Genomic DNA, 14,768 nt, shown 5'->3' with positions numbered 1-14,768 from the left:
CAACACATTTTCAGCTCTGCTTTTCCTGAACCCATGCTGTGCCTGCGCTTGGGACAATTTCTATCCAGATGTCTCACTATTTCTTCCTTAATGATAGATTCAAGCATTTTCTTTCCTATTCAAAGTTAGCTAACGGGCCTGTAGTTACCTGCCTTTTGTCTATCTCCTTTTTCACACAGTGGTATCACAATAGCTGGAACCACCCCCCACCCAGAGTACAGCAAACTTTGGCAAATTACAATGATAGTCTTTGCTGTTTCCTTCACTATCTCTTTTATTATTCTGGGATGGATTCCATCATGGCTAGGAAACTTGCCCATTAGAATCATAGAGTCCTTACAATGTGGAGGCAGGCCATTTGGCCCAACAAATCCATGCTGACCCTCCAAAGAGTTACCTACCTGGACCCATTCCCCTACCCTCCTACTCTACATTACCCCCTGACTAATGTACCTAACCTACATATCCCGAAACAGGTTAGGTGAATTGGTCATGCTAAATTGCCCATACTGTTTAGGGATATGTAGGTAGGTTAGGTGCACCTAACCTACATATCCCTAAACAGTATGGGCAATTTAGCATGGCCAATTCACCTGACCTGCACATCTTTGGATTGTGGGAGAAAAGCGGAGCACCCAGAGGAAACCCTCGCAGACACGTGAAGATGTCTGCAAACTCCACATAGACACTTGCCCGAGGCGGGAATCAAACCTGGGTCTGTGACCCTGTGAGGCAGCAGTGCTAACCACTGAGCCACCATGCCACCTTGTTTGCCCAACACTACCTCTTCAGTAATAATGACCATTTCTAAGTCCTCACCATGGCATGTTATTTGTGTCTTCCACTGTGAAAAGCAACGAAATTCTGTTCAATGCCTCAGCCATTTCCCATTATTAAATACCCCTTCTCATCCTCTAAAGGGCCACTGTTTATCTTGCAAACTCTTTTTCATTTTATATATTTGTAGAAACTTCTGCTATCTGTTTTTATATTTTGAGCTAGTTTACGCTCGTAATCAGTCTTAGCTCATAGTTTTTCTCATGGCTTTCTGTTGACCTGTGTTATGAACTAGGCCAGACCACTCAAAAGATTCCTAAGCAGGCAGCACCAGACCATAACTTTGCAATTTATTTCGGTAAGTGTACAGTGAAAATTACCCACAGTAAGATAGCTAGGTTGACTAATCAATTTTAAAACCGACAAAAATTTATTCACAAAATTACACAATGCAACACAAAGAACAAAATAAAGTACCCCTGCTGAACTCAAACTATCCATCTAGATTTAATTATACAGTTCTAAATATACACAACAATCCCAATAAGCAAACTCCCTTTTAAAAAAACCAGTATAAATGGAACACATACTTACAGGTTGAAGTTGAAGGGCAGAAAAGAGAGAGCGTTTCCACACAGCTCCCTATTAAACTTCCCAGTTCAAGACTGAACTGAAACTGCTCAGCCCATCTAAAGAGCTGATCACTCCCCTTTCATTTTCCAGTTCAAGTCTAAAACATGACCACATTGGCCTGAAGTCTCATCTGTTTACATATAAACAAAAGGCTTCTCAAAATCCTTTTCATCTCTCTAACAAACCAGACTGATTGGAGCCTGGCCTGGTTTATTGCCCCTCTGAAAAAAGTCAAGGACAGAGTCTCCTTGAGCCAAGGAACAGCTTTTAGAAAAAAAGGGACTAGCTTTATGACTCCTGTAAAGATTTCCCAATTGTCTAGTTTCCCACAAATCTTTGATGTCCTCATTTATTTCCTTTGTTATCCATGGCTGATTATCCCGTTTCTTACAGTCCTTCCTTTTCACTGGTATGTACTTCTGCTGGGCAATGTGAAAAATGGCTTTAAAAGTCGTCCTCTGTTCCTCAGTTGTCTCACCATATAGTCTTTGCTCCCAGTCTACCTTAGTCAACTCCTCCCTCATCCCATTTAGTCTAACAATTGCTTCTTGCTTTTTATGTACTATCATGATTCTCTTTTCCCTTAAGCCGTCACCCACTCTAGCTAAATCAGAGCTTTCCCTTAGATTCCTATTCCTGATGAAGAGCTTACACTGGAAACGTTGACACACCTGCTCCTCGGATGCTGCCTGGCTGGCTGTGCTTTTCCAGCACTACACTTTTCAACTTGGATTCCTATTCCCCTACCAAACTAGTTTAAAGTCTACCTAACAGTGCTAGCAAAATCACTGCAAGAACAATAGAACAATACAGCACAGAACAGGCCCTTCGGCCCACGATGTTGTTCCGAACATTTGTCCTAGCTTAAGCACCCATCCATGTACCGATCCAATTGCCGCTTAAAGGTCACCAACGATTCTGACTCTACCACTCCCACAGGCAACGCATTCCATGCCCCCACCACTCTCTGGGTAAAGAACCAACCCCTGACATCTCCCCTATACCTTCCACCCTTCACCTTACATTTATGTCCCCTTGTAACACTCTATGGCGGATTACTTTAGCCACAACGCTTACCCCGACCCTATTCGATTCGGAACGTGACTCTGGGGCGATCCACTTATCCCCAGTCCTCTCACACCAATTCAGCGCTCGAGATGAAGTGAACGACCTTAAAGGCAGTGGCGGGTACACTTCCTGGGAATCTTCAAAATCTTACCAAGTCGCAGGGTCCCAGGCGAGCCCCCTAGTTTCCTGCCGTGGAATTTCAATCGACTCAACGCAAATGCTACCAAGAGCAAAGAAAAAGTTTATTTTTGAAATTTGCAGAGTTTACCCGACAAATTTACAAGACGCCTCATAAAATGGACGCCTGACGGTTTTCACATATTCCCTTTATATTATATAACGCCTTGCCTTATCACATCTCAAGCCAGAAACCTGGATCAGTCGAGTTCCTTTCCACACATGGAGTTTCTTTTTCTAATTCATTGACTGCTGATATAATACATTATTGGCCTTGAGAGTCAGCTGTAAAATAGGTCGAACTTTACATTTTTTCTGTCTTTTTGCAAAGTTAGGTCCATACTTCTTTGTTTCAAACATGCTTTCACAGATTTCATAATAAACGATCGTTTTCCATTACAGGGGATCAGGCTGACAGTGAGGATGATAGTCACACAATGAGGGTGAGGTGTCAGCGTGGTAGTAACGCAGATGTGTGAGTGGATCAGGCCGATAGTTGCGCAGTGAGGGGGTCAGAGTGATAGTGATGCAGTAAGTCTGTGGGAACGGACCGATAGTGATGCAGTAAGTGTGAGGTGGTCAGGGTGATAGTGAAGCACTTTGTGTGAGGGGTCAGTGTGACAGTGACGCAGTAAGAGTGAGTTGTCAGGCTGATAGTGACGCAGTAATTGGAAGGAGATCAGGCTGATAGTCATGCAGTAAGTATTACTGTGTCAGCCTAATACCGAAACATAAAGTGGGAGGGGACAGGATGATAGTGACGCAGTAAGTATGATGGGGTCAGGCGGAGACTGACGCAGTGAGTGTGAGACAGTCGGGGTGGTAGTGAGGGAGTAAGTGTGTGCGTTCAGGCTGGTAGTGACACAATAAGTTGAGAGCGTCAGGCTGATAGTGGCCAATTAAAGTGAGGTGTTAGGGGAATAGTGACGCAGTAAGTGTGAGGTGTCAGGCTGTTAGGGATGCGGTAAGTGTGAGCGGTCAGTCTGATAGTGAAGTCGTAGGTGTGAGGGGGTCATGCAGATAGAGACGCAGCAAGTGTGGTGGGGTCAGGCTGATAGTGTCACAGTATGTGTCCGTGAGTCAGAGTGATCCTAATGCAGGAAGTGAGAGGGGACAGGGTGATAGTGACGCAGTGAGTGTGTTGGGAGCAGAGTGACAGGAACGCAATAAGTGTGAGCGGCTCTGGATGATAGTGACAGGTCAGTATGAGGGGGAGGATGGTAGTGATGCAGTGAGTTTGAGGTGTCATGATGACACTGAAGCAGACTGTGTGAATGTGTCATTGTGATGGTGACATGGCAAGTGTGATTCTTTATATATCAATCACTTACCTTCCCGACCAGCTCTGCGCTCCAACCTCACTTCCGCCCAGCTCGCGCCGCTCTCTGTTGTGAAAAGACCGTTGGCGTCGAGGTAAGTTCTTTATATATCAATCACTTACCTTCCCGACCAGCTCTGCGCTCCAACCTCACTTCCGCCCAGCTCGCGCCGCTCTCTGTTGTGAAAAGACCGTTGGCGTCGAGGTAAGTTCTTTATATATCAATCACTTACCTTCCCGACCAGCTCTGCGCTCCAACCTCACTTCCGCCCAGCTCGCGCCGCTCTCTGTTGTGAAAAGACCGTTGGCGTCGAGGTAAGTTCTTTATATATCAATCACTTACCTTCCCGACCAGCTCTGCGCTCCAACCTCACTTCCGCCCAGCTCGCGCCGCTCTCTGTTGTGAAAAGACCGTTGGCGTCGAGGTAAGTTCTTTATATATCAATCACTTACCTTCCCGACCAGCTCTGCGCTCCAACCTCACTTCCGCCCAGCTCGCGCCGCTCTCTGTTGTGAAAAGACCGTTGGCGTCGAGGTAAGTTCTTTATATATCAATCACTTACCTTCCCGACCAGCTCTGCGCTCCAACCTCACTTCCGCCCAGCTCGCGCCGCTCTCTGTTGTGAAAAGACCGTTGGCGTCGAGGTAAGTTCTTTATATATCAATCACTTACCTTCCCGACCAGCTCTGCGCTCCAACCTCACTTCCGCCCAGCTCGCGCCGCTCTCTGTTGTGAAAAGACCGTTGGCGTCGAGGTAAGTTCTTTATATATCAATCACTTACCTTCCCGACCAGCTCTGCGCTCCAACCTCACTTCCGCCCAGCTCGCGCCGCTCTCTGTTGTGAAAAGACCGTTGGCGTCGAGGTAAGTTCTTTATATATCAATCACTTACCTTCCCGACCAGCTCTGCGCTCCAACCTCACTTCCGCCCAGCTCGCGCCGCTCTCTGTTGTGAAAAGACCGTTGGCGTCGAGGTAAGTTCTTTATATATCAATCACTTACCTTCCCGACCAGCTCTGCGCTCCAACCTCACTTCCGCCCAGCTCGCGCCGCTCTCTGTTGTGAAAAGACCGTTGGCGTCGAGGTAAGTTCTTTATATATCAATCACTTACCTTCCCGACCAGCTCTGCGCTCCAACCTCACTTCCGCCCAGCTCGCGCCGCTCTCTGTTGTGAAAAGACCGTTGGCGTCGAGGTAAGTTCTTTATATATCAATCACTTACCTTCCCGACCAGCTCTGCGCTCCAACCTCACTTCCGCCCAGCTCGCGCCGCTCTCTGTTGTGAAAAGACCGTTGGCGTCGAGGTAAGTTCTTTATATATCAATCACTTACCTTCCCGACCAGCTCTGCGCTCCAACCTCACTTCCGCCCAGCTCGCGCCGCTCTCTGTTGTGAAAAGACCGTTGGCGTCGAGGTAAGTTCTTTATATATCAATCACTTACCTTCCCGACCAGCTCTGCGCTCCAACCTCACTTCCGCCCAGCTCGCGCCGCTCTCTGTTGTGAAAAGACCGTTGGCGTCGAGGTAAGTTCTTTATATATCAATCACTTACCTTCCCGACCAGCTCTGCGCTCCAACCTCACTTCCGCCCAGCTCGCGCCGCTCTCTGTTGTGAAAAGACCGTTGGCGTCGAGGTAAGTTCTTTATATATCAATCACTTACCTTCCCGACCAGCTCTGCGCTCCAACCTCACTTCCGCCCAGCTCGCGCCGCTCTCTGTTGTGAAAAGACCGTTGGCGTCGAGGTAAGTTCTTTATATATCAATCACTTACCTTCCCGACCAGCTCTGCGCTCCAACCTCACTTCCGCCCAGCTCGCGCCGCTCTCTGTTGTGAAAAGACCGTTGGCGTCGAGGTAAGTTCTTTATATATCAATCACTTACCTTCCCGACCAGCTCTGCGCTCCAACCTCACTTCCGCCCAGCTCGCGCCGCTCTCTGTTGTGAAAAGACCGTTGGCGTCGAGGTAAGTTCTTTATATATCAATCACTTACCTTCCCGACCAGCTCTGCGCTCCAACCTCACTTCCGCCCAGCTCGCGCCGCTCTCTGTTGTGAAAAGACCGTTGGCGTCGAGGTAAGTTCTTTATATATCAATCACTTACCTTCCCGACCAGCTCTGCGCTCCAACCTCACTTCCGCCCAGCTCGCGCCGCTCTCTGTTGTGAAAAGACCGTTGGCGTCGAGGTAAGTTCTTTATATATCAATCACTTACCTTCCCGACCAGCTCTGCGCTCCAACCTCACTTCCGCCCAGCTCGCGCCGCTCTCTGTTGTGAAAAGACCGTTGGCGTCGAGGTAAGTTCTTTATATATCAATCACTTACCTTCCCGACCAGCTCTGCGCTCCAACCTCACTTCCGCCCAGCTCGCGCCGCTCTCTGTTGTGAAAAGACCGTTGGCGTCGAGGTAAGTTCTTTATATATCAATCACTTACCTTCCCGACCAGCTCTGCGCTCCAACCTCACTTCCGCCCAGCTCGCGCCGCTCTCTGTTGTGAAAAGACCGTTGGCGTCGAGGTAAGTTCTTTATATATCAATCACTTACCTTCCCGACCAGCTCTGCGCTCCAACCTCACTTCCGCCCAGCTCGCGCCGCTCTCTGTTGTGAAAAGACCGTTGGCGTCGAGGTAAGTTCTTTATATATCAATCACTTACCTTCCCGACCAGCTCTGCGCTCCAACCTCACTTCCGCCCAGCTCGCGCCGCTCTCTGTTGTGAAAAGACCGTTGGCGTCGAGGTAAGTTCTTTATATATCAATCACTTACCTTCCCGACCAGCTCTGCGCTCCAACCTCACTTCCGCCCAGCTCGCGCCGCTCTCTGTTGTGAAAAGACCGTTGGCGTCGAGGTAAGTTCTTTATATATCAATCACTTACCTTCCCGACCAGCTCTGCGCTCCAACCTCACTTCCGCCCAGCTCGCGCCGCTCTCTGTTGTGAAAAGACCGTTGGCGTCGAGGTAAGTTCTTTATATATCAATCACTTACCTTCCCGACCAGCTCTGCGCTCCAACCTCACTTCCGCCCAGCTCGCGCCGCTCTCTGTTGTGAAAAGACCGTTGGCGTCGAGGTAAGTTCTTTATATATCAATCACTTACCTTCCCGACCAGCTCTGCGCTCCAACCTCACTTCCGCCCAGCTCGCGCCGCTCTCTGTTGTGAAAAGACCGTTGGCGTCGAGGTAAGTTCTTTATATATCAATCACTTACCTTCCCGACCAGCTCTGCGCTCCAACCTCACTTCCGCCCAGCTCGCGCCGCTCTCTGTTGTGAAAAGACCGTTGGCGTCGAGGTAAGTTCTTTATATATCAATCACTTACCTTCCCGACCAGCTCTGCGCTCCAACCTCACTTCCGCCCAGCTCGCGCCGCTCTCTGTTGTGAAAAGACCGTTGGCGTCGAGGTAAGTTCTTTATATATCAATCACTTACCTTCCCGACCAGCTCTGCGCTCCAACCTCACTTCCGCCCAGCTCGCGCCGCTCTCTGTTGTGAAAAGACCGTTGGCGTCGAGGTAAGTTCTTTATATATCAATCACTTACCTTCCCGACCAGCTCTGCGCTCCAACCTCACTTCCGCCCAGCTCGCGCCGCTCTCTGTTGTGAAAAGACCGTTGGCGTCGAGGTAAGTTCTTTATATATCAATCACTTACCTTCCCGACCAGCTCTGCGCTCCAACCTCACTTCCGCCCAGCTCGCGCCGCTCTCTGTTGTGAAAAGACCGTTGGCGTCGAGGTAAGTTCTTTATATATCAATCACTTACCTTCCCGACCAGCTCTGCGCTCCAACCTCACTTCCGCCCAGCTCGCGCCGCTCTCTGTTGTGAAAAGACCGTTGGCGTCGAGGTAAGTTCTTTATATATCAATCACTTACCTTCCCGACCAGCTCTGCGCTCCAACCTCACTTCCGCCCAGCTCGCGCCGCTCTCTGTTGTGAAAAGACCGTTGGCGTCGAGGTAAGTTCTTTATATATCAATCACTTACCTTCCCGACCAGCTCTGCGCTCCAACCTCACTTCCGCCCAGCTCGCGCCGCTCTCTGTTGTGAAAAGACCGTTGGCGTCGAGGTAAGTTCTTTATATATCAATCACTTACCTTCCCGACCAGCTCTGCGCTCCAACCTCACTTCCGCCCAGCTCGCGCCGCTCTCTGTTGTGAAAAGACCGTTGGCGTCGAGGTAAGTTCTTTATATATCAATCACTTACCTTCCCGACCAGCTCTGCGCTCCAACCTCACTTCCGCCCAGCTCGCGCCGCTCTCTGTTGTGAAAAGACCGTTGGCGTCGAGGTAAGTTCTTTATATATCAATCACTTACCTTCCCGACCAGCTCTGCGCTCCAACCTCACTTCCGCCCAGCTCGCGCCGCTCTCTGTTGTGAAAAGACCGTTGGCGTCGAGGTAAGTTCTTTATATATCAATCACTTACCTTCCCGACCAGCTCTGCGCTCCAACCTCACTTCCGCCCAGCTCGCGCCGCTCTCTGTTGTGAAAAGACCGTTGGCGTCGAGGTAAGTTCTTTATATATCAATCACTTACCTTCCCGACCAGCTCTGCGCTCCAACCTCACTTCCGCCCAGCTCGCGCCGCTCTCTGTTGTGAAAAGACCGTTGGCGTCGAGGTAAGTTCTTTATATATCAATCACTTACCTTCCCGACCAGCTCTGCGCTCCAACCTCACTTCCGCCCAGCTCGCGCCGCTCTCTGTTGTGAAAAGACCGTTGGCGTCGAGGTAAGTTCTTTATATATCAATCACTTACCTTCCCGACCAGCTCTGCGCTCCAACCTCACTTCCGCCCAGCTCGCGCCGCTCTCTGTTGTGAAAAGACCGTTGGCGTCGAGGTAAGTTCTTTATATATCAATCACTTACCTTCCCGACCAGCTCTGCGCTCCAACCTCACTTCCGCCCAGCTCGCGCCGCTCTCTGTTGTGAAAAGACCGTTGGCGTCGAGGTAAGTTCTTTATATATCAATCACTTACCTTCCCGACCAGCTCTGCGCTCCAACCTCACTTCCGCCCAGCTCGCGCCGCTCTCTGTTGTGAAAAGACCGTTGGCGTCGAGGTAAGTTCTTTATATATCAATCACTTACCTTCCCGACCAGCTCTGCGCTCCAACCTCACTTCCGCCCAGCTCGCGCCGCTCTCTGTTGTGAAAAGACCGTTGGCGTCGAGGTAAGTTCTTTATATATCAATCACTTACCTTCCCGACCAGCTCTGCGCTCCAACCTCACTTCCGCCCAGCTCGCGCCGCTCTCTGTTGTGAAAAGACCGTTGGCGTCGAGGTAAGTTCTTTATATATCAATCACTTACCTTCCCGACCAGCTCTGCGCTCCAACCTCACTTCCGCCCAGCTCGCGCCGCTCTCTGTTGTGAAAAGACCGTTGGCGTCGAGGTAAGTTCTTTATATATCAATCACTTACCTTCCCGACCAGCTCTGCGCTCCAACCTCACTTCCGCCCAGCTCGCGCCGCTCTCTACTGTGAAAAGACCGTTGGTGTCGAGGTAAGTTCTTTATATATCAATCACTTACCTTCCCGACCAGCTCTGCGCTCCAACCTCACTTCCGCCCAGCTCGCGCCGCTCTCTGCTGTGAAAAGACCGTTGGCGTCGAGGTAAGTTCTTTATATATCAATCACTTACCTTCCCGACCAGCTCTGCGCTCCAACCTCACTTCCGCCCAGCTCACGCCGCTCTCTGCTGTGAAAAGACCGTTGGCGTCAAGGTAAGTTTTTTATATATCAATCACTTACCTTCCCGACCAGCTCTGCGCTCCAACCTCACTTCTGCCCAGCTCGCGCCGCTCCCTGCTGTGAAAAGACGAATATTGGACCCGTCACTGTTTGGATGAAGACTGTCCCTCTTGAACAAGTCCCACCTTCCCCAGAAACAGTCCCTGTTATTCAGAAGTCTAAAGCCCTCCCTTTGACACTACTCCCTAGACACATTATAAACTGCCTCATCTGCCAATTCCTAGCCTCACTGGCACATGGGACAGGTAGTAATCTGGAGGTCACGATCTTTGAGGTGTTGGCTTTCAATCTGGCTCCCAACTCCCTAAATTCAGCCTTTAGGACCTCATTGATCTTCTTACCTATGACCCATACCCCTCCAAAGTGCACTGCAGCTGCTCAGTAACCTGCAGAACCCTTGCACCAGGGAAGCACCATACCATCCTGTTGTCACTGAAGCACTTGCAGAAGTGCTTCTCTGTTCCCCTAACAATTGAATTCCCTATCATTACAGTTCTGTCTTTTTCTCCCCGCTCTGTGCAGGTGAGTGTCCCACAGAGTTGCCAGTTTTGCTTTGATTGCAATTATTTGAGGCATTATTGCCATCGCCAGAATTCAGCACAGAGTATCAGTTGACTATCGGATTGCCTTAGCGGCAGCACTGACTGCCTTGCCTTATGCTTGTGTGCAATGGTTACTTATTCTCCTGCACTGTTTTATACTGTGGGGTGACGACCACCTTGTATGTGCTGTCCACATAACTCTTGTTCTCCCAGATGCTCCTCAGAGCCACCAGACTTTGCTTAAGTTTCATAACCTGGCACTTGAGTTGGAGGTACCAACGGCAACTCCAGCACATGTGTTGCTCATCAATGCGAAAAGCATCCAAGAACTCCCGCATGTAACAGATGCAGCATACTGCTTGAATGAGCTGGCCTTCCATCCCTTCTAATAACCCAAAAATTACCCACAAAGAAAATCTAATTCTCACTAACAGACACTAAGAGTTAACGAGCAGGAATAGTAACTTGAACAGATATTTGATTAGAGTAAGAAAATTTAAGAGTTATGCTCACCTCTCAAGCAATCAATCACTTACTGGCTTGGTTGTGACAACACTTTGGGACCTTGCCCTCCCTCTTACTAGAAACTGTTTAGATATGCCTCTCTGCTCACATTCCTTTACCTGCTGGAACTCTCTCTGCTGACCTTCCTTGCAATGTCCTGGCTTCTCTGCTTGGCTAACCTGAAGTCTTTTCCCACAGACCGAAAACATAAATGATTTTTCTTCCTCAGTCAAAGGGTTTGATATTCATATCCTGGTAAAAGGAATGATTGTCAGGTATCGGTTTAGAGTTTCCCATTTGCAAATATTTCCTATTTCATATGCTCCAGACACCTGAGTAACAACAGCCTATGCATCAATTCTGACAGGAAGTGATGGACTCCCCTCCCCTGAGGAAAAGGCTGTTCACTTTATCTATGCTATTCATGATTTTATAAAGAACTATATTGTCACCCATCAGTCTCCTACTCTCAAGGAAAAAAAGTCCTAGTCTTTCCTTATAACTCAAACCCTCCGTTCTTGGTAACATCCTTGCAAATCTTTTCTAAACCCTTTTCAGTTGAATAACATCTTTCCTATGGCAGAGCAACCAGAATTGTATGCAGTGCTCCAGAAGTACCCTCACTACCGTCTTGTACGGCCACAACATGACATCACACTCCTATACTCTGCTCTGACGAATGAAGGCAAACATGGCAAATGCCTTCTTTGTCTACTTGTGACACCAAATTCAAGGAACTATATACCTGTACCCCTAGGTCTCTGTTCAACAACACTCCCCAGTGCCCTACCATTAACTGTGTAAGTCCAGCCCTGGCTTGTCTGAGCAAAATGCAAAACCTTGCATTTATACAAATTAAACTCCATCTTCCATTCCTTGTCCATCTGATCAAGACCTCATTGTACTTTTAGATAATCTTCTTGACTGTCCCCTTTACCACCAATTTTCTAGCCATGCTTCCTGTATTCTCATCCAAATCATTTATGTAAATAACAGACAACAGTGGACCCAGCACTGATCTTTGTAGTACGTTGCTGGTCATAGGCCTCCAGTCTGAACAACAACCGTCCACCGCCACCCTTTATCTCTTGCTGTCAAGCCAATCTTGTATCCATTTGGCTAGCTCTTCCTGGATCCCATGTGATTTAACCTTACTAACCAGTCTACCATGCAGAACCTTGTCAAAGATCTTGCAAAGGTCCATGTAGATAATGTCTACCACTCTATATATCTTTTTGGTCATGTCTTCAAACAAAATCAAGCTTGTGGGACAAGATTTCCCATGCACAAAGCCATGCTGACTATCCCTAATCGGTTCTTGCCTTTCCAAATGCATGCAAATCCAGTCTTTCAGACAACTTACTCACCACTGAGCTCAGGCTCACCGGTCTATAGTTTGCTGGCTTTTCCTTTCTTAAATAAGGGAACAGAATTAGCCACCCTCCAGTTTCCCAACACCTCACCCATGGTTGTCAATGATATAAATGTCTCTGCTAAGGCCCTGCAATTTCTTCCCTAGCTTCCCACAGTATCCTGGGATACACTTGATCAGGTCTTGGGGATTTATCTACCTTTACATTTTAGATTTGATTAGATTTTATTGTCATGTGTACCCGTGTACAGTGAAATTTGTACAAAGTTGCCACGCTGGCGCCACCTTAGAATACAATAGTCAGAATTAAAAGCAAGAGCCGAAATTAAAGAAACAGAAACAAAACCAAAAAGGAAAGGTCCAGATCACCCTTGTAGTCACCATGAACTTTGAGCTGTGCCCACCAACATTATGATGAAACCACCGCTTCGCTGCCGCCAATTCCACTGCCTTGGGTCCTGCACCTTGCCATCGCCTGTGCTGGACCCAGCAACATTGAAGTCACCAGGTTTCAGCACTATTTCTCATCAATGGGCCCATACTTGCTGCCATTGCTGATGCTCCCTTGCAGCTGAACTCTCAAAGGGCAAAAGGTAAGAACTGTAGAGAAACATAGCAAGATCAGAAGAAAAATAAGAAAAAGAGAAATGGATGGAAGACAGCAGCCATTGGTGAAGTCCAAACGCTGCTACTTTGCTGCTACTATCTTGGATTTTAAGCCTTCCAGTACCTCCTCTTTTGTAATGTGGACTCTTAAAGTCATCACTATTTATTTCCACAAGTTCCTTAGTTTCCATGACTTTCTTCACACTAAATACTAACACAAAATATTTGTTTAGTATCTTACCATCTCCTCTGGTTCTACACATAGATGGCCTCGATGATCTTTAAGGGGCCCTATTCTCTCACTAGTTACTCTTTTACCCATAATGTAATTGTAAATTTTTTTGTATTCTGCTTAACCTTTTCTGCCCCCTTCTTGCCCTCCTGATTTCTCTCTCAAATGTACTCCTACTCCCCCATACTCCTCAAGGGATTCAGTTGATCCCAGCTATCTTTACATGACATCTGCCTCCTTTTTGTTGATAAGAGCATCAAGAGTCATCCAGTGCTCCCTCCTCCTACCAGTCTTGCACTTCACACTAATAGGAATGTACTGTTCCTAAACTCTCGTTATCTTGCTTTTGAAAATTTGTAACAAATCTAGTAATATCAAAATAATTCAGACATTAATCAACAGTTCAAGCATATTACTGATAAAAAGGTAAATTTCATTTTTATTAATAGTACAATAAAGATGCTCCTTACATAGTTATGAGCATTTCCTTTACTTTCTATACAATTATGGGACAACTAGCATACTCACAGCCTTTCCAAGTTGGCCTCTACTTTGTAGAATCTCTCATTTGCCACTCCACACTACTGAGTCTTGAGTCTGATTCACTATCAGTTGCATTCCATCAAAATCTTTGGACATAGTTATCACCAAAAGGTACATTTCTACGAACCCTCTCTCAATCAGATCACAACAATCCTGATTGCACAGAAACCCCAGAGACTCCCTACTTCCACCCATTTGAATAGTACAGTCGGCTGTGGTAGTACCTAAACAACAGCAAAGAGGATTTGTTCAATCCACAATCTCTTGTACTTCTTGTTTTTAGCTATCTACTCTTTCCACCTGTATAGCACTCACAGCCTCTACACTTCTAAGAGATCTGCTTCAACAGTAGGATGTGTGAAAATTGACAGATAGAAAACTGTTTCTTTCAGAAAGAATCTTGCTTTTTCCCTCTTTCACAGACTGAGACTTTATTTGTAAATCAGACCAGCTGATATCATGCATATGCATAAATGCTGGTACTAAACGTGCTGAACGCAATTTCAGCATTCCGGTTTGGTAAAATCGTGAGCAGCAGTCTAATCATTTTGGCAGATGCTTGCCATATTTTTTAAAAACCGTCATGGGTAATCAAACTTATTAGTAAATTAGTTGATTTAGATCTTTCACTTTCCGTGCCATAAGGTAATTGGCATGGGAAGGTGAGAGAGAATGAGGAGTTAATTTTTCAAGTAGATTTAGATTTATTGTCACATATATATAAAATATATAGTAAAAAGTGTTTTCTTCATGTGCAAAATGCTAAGTGTCACCATGATCAGGTGCCATCTTGAAATAATGAATATAATGCAAGATTTTATTGCAATAGAGTTAATCTTTCACTCTTCCTCCTCCTTTTACCATCCTGCTACTCCTCTGTTTGCTGCTTGAAATCGGCTGGGGTCTCTGTAACAGACTTTGGGGGTGTTGGTTACATGCTATCCTCTGCTGTTGTTGCCACTCCTGCAGCTCCTGCTCTTAAAGCAGTGTGGACACAGTCAATAGCTTCTTGCACCTGAGGGAAGACAGCGATAGTGAAGAATCTTCTTTCTGTAGCTGTTTAATCTGTTCATCAAGGTTGATGGTTATAAAGAGATGTAGTAATGGCATCAGTAATATCCCAGATGTACCTCTGAGTAAAGGATTGGGATAAGTCCTGACCTGCTTCAGTCACAAGCATAGAACTTACAGGCAGCTGTTACCCTGATGACACTGAGATGGAATTGATATGCAGTTGTTCTGTGTTAAGGAGCTGGTAAACTT

This window comes from Chiloscyllium plagiosum, chromosome 10, assembly GCF_004010195.1.
Source record: "Chiloscyllium plagiosum isolate BGI_BamShark_2017 chromosome 10, ASM401019v2, whole genome shotgun sequence".
Lineage (NCBI taxonomy): Eukaryota > Metazoa > Chordata > Chondrichthyes > Orectolobiformes > Hemiscylliidae > Chiloscyllium > Chiloscyllium plagiosum.
Note: the sequence above shows the minus strand (reverse complement) of the source record.